We start from the raw sequence: 15,537 nt of genomic DNA on the forward strand, positions 1-15,537 counted from the left end.
CCTCACCTTCTTCATAATGTCATCATGCTTCTCCTCCACATGAAACATCACATCAAATGCTTTCTCCATCGGGTTTCCTTGAAGGCAGAAAACATCTTTGACCTGTAGTTTTAGGCACCCAATCAGGATATTTCTCCCAAACGTCTCTCTTCCCCACGGCTCCATCTCCTTTTCCGTCCATGAAAACCTCACCGTGTTGGCCAAACCAATCCCTGGTAGTGCTCTGCTTGATTTTTCCTGCTTCATCTTTTTCCAAAAACAGCTCTCTTGCACAAGAAGCCAAAAAAATGGAAAATCGGAAAATCCGATTCCCTCCAAAAAATAATGAAAAAAAATTCCTGCCTTCCTTCGACCTTCTGGCTCAGCGGGCTTTGGGGCACCTCGGTACCAAGCTTGATCTGGGCCGAGAAGCGATAACCCACAAATTGACCCCTGCACCCGCCGGGCCCCCGGGGGCCTCGGCAGACCTCATCGGTTTGGCAAAAGTTGGCTCCTCCTCACCCAACGCTTCCCTGGTGACAGGCGGGTGTGTTTTTTTTTAAAAGTCGCTAATGCGTCGTTAGGTCACTAGCTCTTTAATCCTATTGCGACTATTTGTTCAATGCCCGGCAAATACACCAGTCATCGTCGGGCTTGAACTCAATTGCCCGAGCGACTACTTTGAGTGGAAAAAATACGCCGGTCGGTCAGCCGGCTTCAAGTCAAACGCCTGAGCAAAAAGTCTCGGCGTCATCTCTGTCAATTTCTCTTGAAACAAGATACCGGGCTCTGCCAGAAGCAAAGCCCTTCCAAAAATACGTTGAACTCGTAAGTGTTCCTCTCCACGGAAGTCTTTAGTAAAAGGCGAAAGGCTTGTGCGTAATGAAGAGAAACCAGAGTCGTATGGAAGTCAGAGGTCGGGGCCCGAGACACACACGGTGCACTCTAGGCCGGGTCCCCGCGGGTGGTCCCCGAACCCACTCTTCCAAGTTTTCGAGGGCTGTGGGTAAAAAGTCACAGACAGACAGACAGACAATCCTGGTGAAGTGATTGTATTTTTGGGGGGGGCTCAAAAACACACACACACACACACACACAATCCTGGTGAAGTGATTGTATTTTTTGGGGGGGGCTCAAAAACACACACACACACACACACACACACACACACACACACACACACACACAATCCTGGTGAAGTGATTGTATTTTTGGGGGGGGTCTCAAAAACACACACACACACACACACACAATCCTGGCCAATGTTTTTTTTTTTTTTTGTAAAATGGCGGGAAAACGGGGGACCCCCATGAAGGGGGCTTCGCACTTGTTTCAGTTTGGATGATTCTTTTTTCATTCCTTCTCTTCTTCTGCTAGCTGTTTTACATAGCTTGGTGTATTTCTTTTTCCTTGACAATGGGAGAAAAGTGTTGCACCGTTCCCGGAGGTACTGCAATACCGGGTCGATGCGTGGAGCGGACGGAGCAAGCCCCATTTCCGACTCCCTGTTCGAAAAATCCATTTAATATGTAGTCCCCCGATGGGGGACGTATCAGATATTAACCTCTTGGGGCTAGGTGGGACGCTAGCGTGCCACCTGTGGTGCACTCCATCAACAGCAGGTGCATTTCAAGAGCGGCAAATTTGAATCCAAATAAATGTCAAAATTCAAATTTTTCAAAAATACAACTATGTTACACCATTTGAAAGATAAACATCTCCTTAATCTAACCACGTTTTACGATTTCAAAAAGGTTTTACGGCGAAAGCATAAATTTAGAGTATGTTAGGACAGTACATTTACAAGAGTTGTGTGTAATGTTTTGTCAAGTCAAAGACAGGGTCACCAAAACCATAAAACCAGCTAAAATGATACACTAACCTTTTACAATCTCCATCAGATGACACTCCTAGGACATTATGTTAGACAATGCATGCATTTTTAGTTCTATCAAGTTCATATTTATATACAAAAACAGCGTTTTACTATGGCATTGATGTTGAGGAAATCGTTTCCCTCCAATAACCGGCAGTCAAGTCAGCGTCACAAATTAAATAATTAAAATTAGAAAACATTGGTAAAATATTATATTGTCATTTAAAGAATTATAGATTTACATCTTTTGAACGCAATCAACTTGCCAGATTTAAAAATAACCTTACTGGGAAATCACACTTTGCAATAATCTGAGCACTGTGCCCAGAAAAATACGCGTTGCGATACAGACTAGACGTCATGTTGGGGAGATCTAAAATCGAAAATACTATGTAAATAATCCATTACCTTTGATTCTCTTCATCAGATGTCACTTCCAGGTATCACAGGTCCATAACGAATGTAGTTTTGTTCAAAAAAGCTCATCATTTATGTCCAAAAATCTCCGTCTCGTTAGCACATGATGTAAGCCAGCCGGACTTCTCGTCATGAACGAGGGGAAAAAATATATTTCCGTTCGTTCAAACATGTCAAACGTTGTATAGCATAAATCATTAGGGCCTTTTTTAACCAGAACATGAATAATATTCAAGGTGGACGAATGCATAGCCTTTTATAACGTATTGGAACGAGGGTACCCAACATGAAGTAGCGCGCCAGGTGTCTAATGGGACATCACCGTTCCATGGCTCTTGTTCGGTCAGATCTCCCTCCAGAAGACTCAAAACACTTTGTAAAGGCTGGTGACATCTAGTGGAAGCAATAGGAAGTGCCAAAATATTCCTAAACCCCTGTGTTTTTCAATGGGATAGGTTTAAAATCAATACAACACATCAGGTATCCACTTCCTGTCAGAAAATGTCTCAGGGTTTTGCCTGCCAAATGAGTTCTGTTATACTCACAGACACCATTCAAACAGTTTTGGAAACTTTAGAGTGTTTTCTATCCATATATAATAAGTATATGCATATTCTAGTTACTGGGTAGGATTAGTAACCAGATTAAATCGGGTACATTTTTTTTATCCAGACGTGCAAATGCTGCCCCCTAGACCCAACAGGTTAAACTGATAAGAACAGATTTTTTTTTTTAGAAAAAATAATTTATTACTCTCAATACCATTCATTCTTTACAAACTCATAATTCATTCAAAATCAATTAATAATGGTATTTTAATTTATAAAGAAAACAAAAACCACAAAACAATAACTCAGGGGAGCATCATCCCTCCCCGTCATCCTACATACTAACTCTCCCCATCCCTATTCTAAAATAACCCCAGCCCTAATCCCCCCTTCCATCTCTCCCGAGCAGCGTGCTGCCCCCACTTCCTCTCCTCCCTCTTCATCCTCCCTCTCAAATCTCCTTCCACCCTCCTCACTATCCCTTCCACCCCCCAATCTCTCCCTGTCTTGACCATGTTCTGCCTGGCTTCCCACAGCCCCCTCTTAAAGAGGCTCATGAGAAGCCAGAGCAGAAACCTATCCCTATCCGTCCCCCTCGCTCTCCCTACACCTCTCTCTAGCCTAGCCCAAGTTAATACAAAATCACCTCTAACCCTTCCTAACAACACCCGTGCCTTTGCCCATACTACTCCGGCAATGGCACAGTCCCAAAAGACATGGCGCACAGTCTCCTCCCTGCCACAAGAAGGTCTTGGGCAGGTGGGGGATCGCGCCAAGCTATGCCGGTACATGGTGGAGCGCACCGGCAAACACTTGTGGAGGCTCAACCAATTCAGGTCCTTGAGCCTGTTGTCCAGACCCCGCGCCTGCACTCCTTCCCAGACCACCGCCGGGATGCCCACTACAGGTGCTGGACTTACTGCCCGTCTGACCTCCTCGTACAGGTGCCTGTGGTCTAAACCTACTCGGGCAACTTCAACCTCGGGGTGTGCACGCAGCCACTTGGCCGCATGGCCAAAGTGCCACGGCAGCTGTTCCGCCCGAGGACCCGTGTTAGACCACACCATTACGCTTCTCGCCTGATACGAGAAGAACACCCGCAGGAGGTAACCGGACGGGTATAGTACTGGCTGAGCAAGCTCCGTCAACAAAAAAGAAACAAAAATTGCATCCAGCTTGAGGGGGAGATGTGGTACCCCCCTACCTCCCTCCCCGATGGGACAGAGCATGCGTGCCCTGGCGACCCACTCGTACCTGCCACCCCACATGAACTGAAACACCAGCCTCACTAGAGGCCTCCTCAGACTAGCCGGCAATGGGTAGATGTACGCCAAATACAATAGAGATGGCAATACATCCACCTTGAGAACCAGGACCTTGCCTAAAAAGGACAACGACCTAGCCCTCCACATCGCTAGCTTCTTCTGTACCACTGCGATGCCCATGTTCCAGTTCAGCGTCGCTGAGCCGGAGGTCTCAAAATGGACCCCGAGTATCCTCAGGGCCCCGTTACAGAGAGATAACCCTCCGGGCACATCCGTCCTACCACTCCATCTTCCGAAAAACTTAACGGAAGACTTCGCGTGGTTAAGAACCGCCCCCGACGCTCGGGTGAAGTCCCCAATAATGGCAAGGGACCTTGTCAGGCACGAGTCCTTGCAAAGCAGCAAGGATGTGTCGTCGGCGTACTGTGTCAACTTGACACGGAGACCGCCACTTCCAGGGATCAGCAAGCCCTCCACCCCTGTGTCTGCCCTAATGGCAGCCCCCAGAGGCTCCATGTACAGAACGAAGAGGAGAGCCGAGAGCGGGCATCCCTGCCTGACCCCAGACGAGAGGTCAAAAACATCACCTAAGTGACTGTTTACGCTGACCCGGCACCCCGCTCCGACATATAAAGTACGGATCCATCCTATAAACTTTTCCCCCAATCCTAATCTACCTAACACCCTGAATAGAAATGATCTATTCACGCGATCAAAGGCTTTCGCCTGATCAAGCGCTGCTACCATTAAAGGCAGCCCTCTGTCTTCTACCCAAGCGATGGAGTCCCTGATCAACTGTAGGTTCCACCTAATAGAGCGGCCCTCTACCCCGCACGTCTGATCCTCATGGACGACGTAGGGAAGGGCTGTGCGTAACCGGTCCGCTAAGACCTTTGCTATCAGCTTATAGTCTACGCACAGCATGGTCAACGGCCGCCAGTTGCCAAGGTCTGTTACTTCCCCCTTCTTGTAAAGAAGTGACAGCACACCAACAGCCATTGATCCCCCCGGGACCCCCGTCTCAAGGATGGCCTTCAAGACTTCAAGGACCACTGGTCCAAGTATCCCCCAAAACTTGAGGTAAAACTCGGCCTGCAGCCCATCCATCCCAGGCACCTTCCCTTTTCCCATCCTCCTGAGAGCACTCTCAACCTCTTCGAGGGAGATCTGAGCCTCCATCACATCTCTAATGTCCTCCGGCAATCGCCGGGACAAGTGTTCTAAAAACACATTTCCCTGCTCTACATCTATTTCCTTTTCCTTAAATAAACCTCGGAAATGATCAGTTGTCACCCTGACCATTTCCTCCGGTTTTCTCACTATACTACCATCTTCTTCCCTCACCCCATGCATTATCTTCCTACTCTGTCTGGCCCTAACCGACTTAAAGAACATAGCGGAACAAGTCTCATTATGTTCTAGAAAGCCATTATGCGCACGCTCCAGGAAAACTCGAACATTCCGCTCCTGCAGCTCCCTGAGCTGCGCCTTCAGGGCTGTGTATCTCTCCCAGTCAATTGACCCGCCGAGGTTGCCTGCCTCGTACTCGAGTTCAATCAACCTTTGGATACGATCCACCTCCCTCCTTTCCTCCCTTTTTGTCCTCCTACAATATCCTATTATAAAAGCCCTAATCCTTACCTTAACTAAATCCCACCACTCTAACACCCCCTCGCACATGGACCGGAGGCCTTCAAGCCCCCGAAAGAAACCAAAAAAGGCGTCAACGAAAGCTTGCTCCTCCAGCACATCCCGATCTAATTTCCAGTACCCCCTACCGAAGAGGCAGACTGGCGGCCCCACCTGCAGGAGCACCCCGTCGTGATCTGAGAAGAACACAGGCAACAGCCGCCCAGACAACTGACCCAAAGACCTAGATAGAAAAATATAATCGAGCCTCCGCGCAACCCCCCGAGAGTTGCGCCATGTGGGACCAGCCATTGTCGGAGTAGTGTGCAGGCCTCCATCAACCAGACCATGGCAAGCCATAAGCCCGTTGATGGCGCCTGCACTACTATCCCCCGCTAACCCTAAATCTATGTTAAAATCCCCACCTATCACCAAGTGCCTATTTGTGACACACAGGGGCGCCAGACAGTCCACCATCTCCCTCCTGTCTGCCGCCACCTGTGGCCCATACACCACCACTAATCTATATTTATAATCCCTTAACGTGATATCTACCCCCAAAACCCTCCCCTGCATAACAACAAAACTGTCCTCTACCTTCACCTCCCTATTCCCAAACAAAATCCCCACCCCCGTTGAATGGACCCCACCTATACCCCAAACTGACTCCCCCTTATCCCACTCCCTACTAAACCTGATGACATCCCCTCCATCCCTCAGGTGAACCTCCTGTAAAAAACAAACATCAAAACCCACCCCTTCCAAAAAACAAAAAACCGCCCTCCTCTTAACAAAGTCCCTCCAACCCCTTACATTTAAACTAAAAAAATTTACAGAATGTGTAATTATAAATAAAACAACCCCTCAATTCAACCAATTTAACCCAAAATAACAAAAAACAGGAGACTCACCCGATGCTCCCCTGCTTCAGCTCATCCGGCGGGGACGTCTTCTCTCCTGACGTCCCCCCGTCCTCCTTCATCTCTCCAACCCAGGATGCAGGCATGGTGTTAGGCCTTGGAGTGCCCTGCATCCTGGGTTCCCCACAAACACCCTCCGTTCCTCTCTCCCTGTAGGCTGCTGAACTGAGGTCGAGAGCAGGGGACCCCAACTCCCCAAGCAGGAGTTGAGATCCCCCCTCAGACACCCAGCCCAGCGCAACGCCCTGGGAGTCTTCCTCCACCAGATGCTGAGGGGCTGAGGAAAACAGGGAGGACAAGGGCGTTCTTCCCTCCCCCATCACTCGCTTGCCCCCCTCCTCCCCCCCACAGCCTGTCCAGCCGCTCCTCCTCTTCCCTTTCTTCTTCAGTGTCGGAGGCAGCGGGGAGACACCACCCTCCCTCCCCGCTAGCTCCTCCACCATTACCCTCATCTCTTCTACGAGGGAGCTCGCCATACTGTCCCCCCACTCTCTTACCCCCTCTCCCCCCTCCTCCCCCTCCACAGTCCCTGCCACCGGCACCTCCTCCACTGTTGCTCTCTCTTGTTCCTCCATTCCTTTGCTTCCTTCTACCTCTTCTCCTTCCGGTCCTTCCTCTTCCTTTCTTTCTCTGTCCCCCTCGCCGCCTGCGGTCACCTCTTTCTCCTCCTCCTTCCGTTTGTCCATCCCCTCTGGGGCTGTGTTCCCGGCCTTTTCCTCTTTTTCTTCTCCCCTTCCTCTTCTTCCCCCATCCCCCGCTCCTGTTCTCCCTCCAGCTGCAGACGCGTATGACCGCTGACGAGCCGGGCAATCACGCCACAGGTGTGCTGTAGAGCCACACCCGTGGCAAGCCTTCGGCTCGTCACAATCCTTGGCCTCGTGCGCCCCCGATCCACAAAATCTGCACTTTCTAGTGCTGCACGAGGCCAGGATGTGCCCATAGGCCATACAACGTCTGCAAAACGGGGGCTGACGTGCATAATACAATGTCCCCCTGTCAGCCCCCAGGGAGAACATAGCTGGGGGATGAAGGTACCCACCCATCCCCTTAGGGTCTTCTCTGAGGAGGGCCTGAAAACCCCTCCTTCCGTTCCAAAACCCCAACGAATCCTTGAGGTGCCTTACTGAGGAGACATTATCCATAAATCTCCCCAGAAAGGCCCTCACCTCCTCATCCTTAACATAGGGGTTGTACATGTTCACCGTTACAATTCGAAAATTGTTTTTCGCCAAACTCTTGACCTCGTAATGGCCCATCGGCCTTGTATCTCCCACTGCTTTCACCTTCTTAAGGATCTCGTCATGTTTACTCTCCGTGTAGAAAGCGACGTCAAAAACTCCCTCCAAAGAATTGCCTTGTAGGCAAAAGACATCCTTGACTGTCAGCTTCAGCACTCCAATCAAGATGGTCCTTCCGAATGTCTCACGTCCAAAAGGCTCCATCTCTTTCTCTTTCCATGAGAATCTAAGGGTATTCGCCAGCCCGACGCCTGGGACCGGCCTACTGGTTGAATTTTGCGCCATCTCCGCAATGAAGATGACGCACTCAACTCCTCTCCACTCTCTCTCTTCCAGAAAAGGGAGAGAAAGAAAAAAATTATAATAAAACAAGCCCAAAAAACAAAAACGGCCGAGATTTTCCAATAACCAAAATAACAAAACTTTGTACCGCCCTCCGGCCTTCGGCTTCCAGCTAAGCGAGCTTTGGGGCACCGCAGTACCAAGCTTGATCTTAGCCGGAAGGCCGAGAAGCGATAACCCACAAATTGACCCCTGCACCCGCCGGGCCCCCGGGGGCCTCGGCAGACCTCATCGGTTTGGCAAAAGTTGGCTCCTCCTCACCCAACGCTTCCCTGGTGACAGGCGGGTGTGTTTTTTTTTAAAAGTCGCTAATGCGTCGTTAGGTCACTAGCTCTTTAATCCTAGTGCGACTATTTGTTCAATGCCCGGCAAATACACCAGTCATCGTCGGGCTTGAACTCAATTGCCCGAGCGACTACTTTGAGTGGAAAAAATACGCCGGTCGGTCAGCCGGCTTCAAGTCAAACGCCTGAGCAAAAAGTCTCGGCGTCATCTCTGTCAATTTCTCTTGAAACAAGATACCGAGCTCTGCCAGAAGCAAAGCCCTTCCAAAAATACGTTGAACTCGTAAGTGTTCCTCTCCACGGAAGTCTTTAGTAAAAGGCGAAAGGCTTGTGCGTAATGAAGAGAAACCAGAGTCGTATGGAAGTCAGAGGTCGGGGCCCGAGACACACACGGTGCACTCTAGGCCGGGTCCCCGCGGGTGGTCCCCGAACCCACTCTTCCAAGTTTTCGAGGGCTGTGGGTAAAAAGTCACAGACAGACAGACAGACAATCCTGGTGAAGTGATTGTATTTTTGGGGGGGGCTCAAAAACACACACACACACACACACACAATCCTGGTGAAGTGATTGTATTTTTTGGGGGGGGGCTCAAAAACACACACACACACACACACACACACACACACTCCTGGCCAATGTTTTTTTTTCAATTTTTTTTAAATTTTTTTTTTAAGTAAAATGGCGGGAAAACGGGGGACCCCCATGAAGGGGGCTTCGCACTTGTTTCAGTTTGGATGATTCTTCTTTTTTCATTCCTTCTCTTCTTCTGCTAGCTGTTTTACATAGCTTGGTGTATTTCTTTTTCCTTGACAATGGGAGAAAAGTGTTGCACCGTTCCCGGAGGTACTGCAATACCGGGTCGATGCGTGGAGCGGACGGAGCAAGCCCCATTTCCGACTCCCTGTTCGAAAAATCCATTTAATATGTAGTCCCCCGATGGGGGACGTATCAGATATTAAACTGATAAGAACAGATTTTTTTTTTAGAAAAAATAATTTATTACATTCAATGCCATTCATACAATACAAAACAATACAAACTCATACATTCCATCCAAACACAAATAATAATGGCATTTTTAATTCAAAAACCAAACGAAAACCCAAAACAAAAACTCAGGGGAGCATCATCCCTCCCCGTCATCCTAAACACTAACTTTCCCTATCTTCCTGTCCCTAATCTAAAATAACCCCAGCCCTAATCCCCCCTTCCATCTCTCCCGGGCAGCATGCTGCCCCCACTTCCTCTCCTCCCTCTTCATCCTCCCTCTCAAATCTCCTTCCACCCTCCTCACTATTCCTTCCACCCCCCAATCTTTCCCTGTCTTAACCATGTTCTGCCTGGCTTCCCACAGCCCCCGCTTAAAGAGGCTCATGAGAAGCCAGAGCAGAAACCTATCCCTATCCGTCCCCCTCGCTCTCCCTACACCTCTCTCTAGCCTAGCCCAAGTCAAAACAAAATCCCCTCTAACCCTTCCTAACAACACCCGTGCCTTTGCCCATACTACTCCGGCAATGGCACAGTCCCAAAAGACATGGCGCACAGTCTCCTCCCTGCCACAAGAAAGTCTTGGACAGGTGGGGGATCGCGCCAAGCTATGCCGGTACATGGTGGAGCGTACCGGCAAACACTTGTGGAGGCTCAACCAATTCAGGTCCTTGAGCTTGTTGTCTAGACCCCGCGCCTGCACTCCTTCCCAGACCACCGCCGGGATGCCCACTACAGGTGCCGGACTTACTGCCCGTCTGACCTCCTCGTACAGGTGCCTGTGATCTAAACCTACTCGGGCAACTTCAACCTCGGGGTGCGCACGCAGCCACTTGGCCGCATGGCCAAAGTGCCACGGCAGCTGTTCCGCCCGAGGACCCGTGTTAGACCACACCATTACGCTTCTCGCCTGATACGAGAAGAACACCCGCAGGAGGTAACCGGACGGGTGTAGTACCGGCTGAGCAAGCTCCGTTAACAGAAAAGAAACAAAAATTGCGTCCAGCTTGAGGGGGAGATGTGGTACCCCCCTACCTCCCTCCCCGATGGGACAGATCATGCGTGCCCTGGCGACCCACTCGTACCTGCCACCCCACATGAACTGAAACACTAGCCTCACTAGAGGCCTCCTCAGACAAGCCGGCAATGGGTAGATGTACGCCAAATACAAAAGAGATGGCAGTACATCCACCTTGAGAACCAGGACCTTGCCCAAAAAGGACAAAGACCTAGCCCTCCACATTGCTAGCTTCCTCTGTACCACTGCGATGCCCATGTTCCAGTTCAGCGTCGCTGAGCCGGAGGTCTCAAAGTGGACCCCGAGAACCCTCAGGGCCCCGTTACAGAGAGATAACCCTCCGGGCACATCCGTCCTACCACTCCATCTTCCGAAAAATTTAACGGAAGACTTCGCGTGGTTCAGAACCGCCCCCGACGCTCGGGTGAAATCCCCAATAATGGCAAGGGACCTTGTCAAGCACGAGTCCTTGCAAAGCAGCAAGGAGGTGTCGTCGGCGTACTGTGTCAACTTGACACGGAGACCGCCACTTCCAGGGATCAGCAAGCCCTCCACCCCTGTGTCTGCCCTAATGGCAGCCCCCAGAGGCTCCATGTACAGAACGAAGAGGAGAGCCGAGAGCGGGCATCCCTGCCTGACCCCAGACGAGAGGTCAAAAACGTCACCTAAGTGACTGTTAACGCTAACCCGGCACCCCGCTCCGACATATAAAGTACGGATCCATCCTATAAACTTCTCCCCAAATCCTAATCTGCCTAACACCCTGAATAGAAAGGATCTATTCACGCGATCAAAGGCTTTCGCCTGATCAAGCGCTGCTACCATTAAAGGCAGCCCTCTATCTTCTACCCAAGCGATGGAGTCCCTGATCAACTGAAGGTTCCACCTAATAGAGCGTCCCTCTACCCCACACGTCTGATCCTCGTGGACGACGTAGGGAAGGGCTGTGCGCAACCGGTCTGCTAAGACCTTTGCTAAGAGCTTATAGTCTACACACAGCATGGTCAACGGCCTCCAGTTGCCCAGGTCAGCTGCTTCCCCCTTCTTATAAAGAAGTGACAGCACACCGACAGCCATTGATCCCCCCGGGACCCCCGTCTCAAGGATGGCCTTCAAGAACCACTGGTCCAAGTATACCCCAAAACTTGAGATAAAACTCGGCCGGCAACCCATCCATCCCAGGCACCTTCCCTTTTCCCATCCTCCTGAGAGCACTCTCAACCTACTCGAGGGAGATCTGAGCCTCCATCGCATCTCTAATGTCCTCCGGCAATCGCCGGGACAAGTGTTCTAAAAACACATTTCCCTGCTCTACATCTATTACCCTCTCTTTAAATAAACCTCGGAAATGATCAGTTGTCACCCTGACCATTTCCTCCGGTTTTCTAACTATGCTACCATCTTCTTTCCTCACCCCATGCATTATCTTCCTACTCTGTCTGCCCCTAACCGACTTAAAGAACATAGCGGAACAAGTCTCATTATGTTCTAGAAAGCCATTATGCGCACGCTCCAGGAAAGCTCGAGCCTTCCGCTCCTGCAGCTCCCTGAGCTGCGCCTTCAGGTCAGTGGATCTCTCCCAGTCAATCGACCCGCCGAGGTTGCCTGCCTCGTACTCGAGTTCGAGCAACCTTTGGATACGATCCACCTCCCTCCTTTCCTCCCTTTTTTTCCTCTTACAATATCCTATTATAAAAGCCCTAATCCTTACCTTAACTAAATCCCACCACTCTAACACCCCCTCGCACATGGACCGGAGGCCTTCAAGCCCCCGAAAGAAACCAAAAAAGGTGTCAACGAAAGCTTGCTCCTCCAGCACATCCCGATCTAATTTCCAGTACCCCCTACCGAAGAGGCAGACTGGCGACCCCACCTGCAGGAGCACCCCGTCGTGATCTGAGAAGAATACAGGCAACAGCCGCCCAGACAACTGACCCAAAGACCTAGATAGGAAAATGTAGTCGAGCCTCCGCGCAACCCCCCGGGAGTTGCGCCATGTGGGACCAGCCATTGTCGGAGTAGAGTGCAGGCCTCCATCAACCAGACCGTGGCAAGCCATTAGCCCGGTGATGGCGCCTGCACTACTATCCCCCGCTAACCCTAAATCTATATTAAAATCCCCCCCTATCACTAAGTGCCTATTTGTAACACACAGGGGCGTCAGACAGTCCACCATCCCCCTCCAACTGCGGCCCATACACCACCACTAACCTATACCTACTATCCCTAAAAGTGACATCCACCCCCATAACCCTCCCTTGCATCACAACAAACGTGCCCTCCACCTTCACCTCCCTATTCCCAAACAAAATCCCCACCCCTGTAGAATGCACCCCACCTATACCCCAAACTGACTCCCCCTTATCCCACTCCCTCCTAAACCTGATGACATCCCCTCCATCCCTCAGGTGAACCTCCTGTAAAAAACAAACATCAAAACCCACCCCTTCCAAATAACTAAACACCACCCTCCTCTTAACAAAATCCCAAAAAAACCCTTACATTTAAACAAAAAAATTTAACAGAAATTTTAATTTAAAAACAAAAAAACCCTTATTTCAACAGACTTAAAACCAACAAAAAACAGGAGACTCACCCGATGCTCCCCTGCTTCTCCTCCTCCGGCGGGGACGTCTTCTCCTCTCCTGACGTCCCCCCGTCCTCCTCCATCTCTCCAACCCAGGATGCAGGCATGGTGTTAGGCCTTGGAGTGCCCTGCATCCTGGGTTCCCCACCAACCCCCTCCGTTCCTCTCTCCGGCTGCTGGACTGAGGTCGAGAGCAGGGGACCCCAACTCCCCAAGCAGGAGTTGAGATCCCCCCTCAGACACCCAGCCCAGCGCCACGCCCTGGGAGTCTCCCTCCACTAGATGTTGAGGGGCCGAGGAAAACAGCGAGGACAAGGGCGTTCTTCCCTCCCCCATCACTCGCTTGCCCCTCTCCTCCCTCTCACAGCCTGTCGACCCGCTCCTCCTCTTTCCTTTCTTTTTTTGTGTTGGAGGTATCGGGGAGACACCACTCCCCCTCCCCGCCAGCTCCTCCACCATCCCCCTCATCTCTTCAATGAGGGCGCTCGACATACTGTCCCCCCACTCCTCCTCTCTTCTCAGCTCCTTCTTCTGGTCCCATCTCCTCCATTTCCGTCGCCGTTCCCTCCTCCCCCTCCACTCTCTCTACTGTCCCAGTCTCCTTCTCCTCTTCTCCTTCACCTCCTTCCCCTCCTCTCCTTTTGTTCCAGCCTTCTTTTGTCCTTGCCTCTCTCCTCTCGCAGCCTCCTTCCTCCCGTCCTCTTCCCGTCCAGTCTTTTCCCCTGTGCCATCACCGTCATCCGGGCCCTTACTTTCTTTTCTCCCCCCATCCTCCGTTCTCCCTCCAGCTGCAGACGCGTATGACCTCTGACGAGCCGGGCACTCACGCCACAGGTGTGCTGACGAGCCACACCCGTGGCAAGCCTTCGGCTCGTCACAATCCTTGGCCTCGTGCTCTCCCGACCCACAGAACCTGCATTTTCTGGTGTTGCACGAGGCCAGGATATGACCGTAGGCCATACAACGCCTGCAGAACGGAGGCTGACGGGCATAAAACAATGTCCCCCTGTCAGCCCCCAGGGAGAACATCGCCGGAGGATGGAGGTAGCCACCCAAACCCTTCGGGTCCTCCCTGAGAAGGACCTGGAACCCTCTCCTCCCGTTCCAGAATCCCAGGGAGTCCCTGAGGTGCCCTACTGAGGAGACGTTGTCCACATATCTCCCCAGAAAGGCCCTCACCTCCTCATCTTTTACATGCGGGTTATACATGGTGACGGTGACCACCCTGAAATTGTTCCTTGCCAGGCTGGTCACCTCGTAATGGCACAGGGGTCTTGTTCCTTCCGCTTCCTTTACCTTCTTAATAATTCCATCATGTTTTTCTTCCTTGTGGAACGTCACGTCGTACGCCCTCTCCATCGGATTCCCTTGGAGGCAGAGAACATCTTTCACCTCAATCTTGAGGCATCCCATCAGTATGGTCCTTCCAAAGGTTTCTCTCCCCCACGGCTCCAAGTCCTTGTCCTTCCAGGCAAATCTCAAGGTATTCGCCATACCAATCCCCGGCACCGACCTGGTCTGCTTTTGCTGGGCCATCTTGAAAAAAGCTCTCTTCACACAGAAGCCAAAAAAGAAAATCGGAAAACGAAAACCGATTCCTGGTGGGAAAAAAATTCTCCTCCCTCCTGCCTTCCTTTGACCTTTTGGCTCAGCGGGCTTTGGGGCACCTCGGTACCATGCTTGATCTGAGCCAAAAGGCCGAGAAGCGATAACCCACAAATTGACCCCTGCACCCGCCGGGCCCCCGGGGGCCTCGGCAGACCTCATCGGTTTGGCAAAAGTTGGCTCCTCCCCACCCAACGCTTCCCTGGTGACAGGCGGGTGTGTTTTTTTTAAGTCGCTAATGCGTCGTTAGGTCACTAGCTCTTTAATCCTAGTGCGACTATTTGTTCAATGCCCGGCAAATACACCAGTCATCGTCGGGCTTGAACTCAATTGCCCGAGCGACTAATTTGAGTGGAAAAAATACGCCGGTCGGTCAGCCGGCTTCAAGTCAAACGGCTGAGCAAAAAGTCTCAGCGTCATCTCTGTCAATTTCTCTTGAAACAAGATACCGGGCTCTGCCAGAAGCAAAGCCCTTCCAAAAATACGTTGAACTCGTAAGTGTTCCTCTCCACGGAAGTCTTTAGTAAAAGGCGAAAGGCTTGTGCGTAATGAAGAGAAACCAGAGTCGTATGGAAGTCAGAGGTCGGGGCCCGAGACACACACGGTGCACTCTAGGCCGGGTCCCCGCGGGTGGTCCCCGAACCCACTCTTCCAAGTTTGAGGGCTGTGGGTAAAAAGTCACAGACAGACAATCCTGGTGAAGTGATTGTATTTTTGGGGGGGCTCAAAAAAACACACACACACACAATCCTGGTGAAGTGATTGTATTTTTTGGGGGGGCTCAAAAACACACACACACACACACAATCCTGGTGAAGTGATTGTATTTTTGGGGGGGCTC

At 51.0% G+C, this 15,537-nt stretch overlaps 3 non-coding genes and 2 pseudogenes across 3 annotated transcripts; all 5 read right to left on the bottom strand.

Moving 5' to 3' along the window:
• Nucleotides 1–764: 764 nt before the first annotated feature.
• LOC123740580 (U5 spliceosomal RNA) lies at nucleotides 765–881 on the bottom strand. Its single transcript, XR_006768458.1, has one exon. It is a non-coding gene; the product is annotated as a U5 spliceosomal RNA (small nuclear RNA).
• Nucleotides 882–1,404: 523 nt separating this feature from the next.
• Nucleotides 1,405–1,568, bottom strand: LOC123740412 (uncharacterized; annotated as a pseudogene).
• A 7,170-nt stretch (nucleotides 1,569–8,738) lies between these two features.
• On the bottom strand, nucleotides 8,739–8,855 carry LOC123740581 (U5 spliceosomal RNA). The gene has a single exon (XR_006768459.2). It is a non-coding gene; the product is annotated as a U5 spliceosomal RNA (small nuclear RNA).
• Nucleotides 8,856–9,320: 465 nt separating this feature from the next.
• LOC123730692 (uncharacterized) lies at nucleotides 9,321–9,495 on the bottom strand (annotated as a pseudogene).
• Nucleotides 9,496–15,147: 5,652 nt separating this feature from the next.
• LOC123730621 (U5 spliceosomal RNA) lies at nucleotides 15,148–15,264 on the bottom strand. The gene has a single exon (XR_006762056.1). It is a non-coding gene; the product is annotated as a U5 spliceosomal RNA (small nuclear RNA).
• Nucleotides 15,265–15,537: the final 273 nt, after the last annotated feature.

The sequence above is a fragment of the Salmo salar genome, chromosome 25 (genome assembly GCF_965601325.2).
Source record: "Salmo salar chromosome 25, fSalSal1, whole genome shotgun sequence".
NCBI lineage: Eukaryota > Metazoa > Chordata > Actinopteri > Salmoniformes > Salmonidae > Salmo > Salmo salar.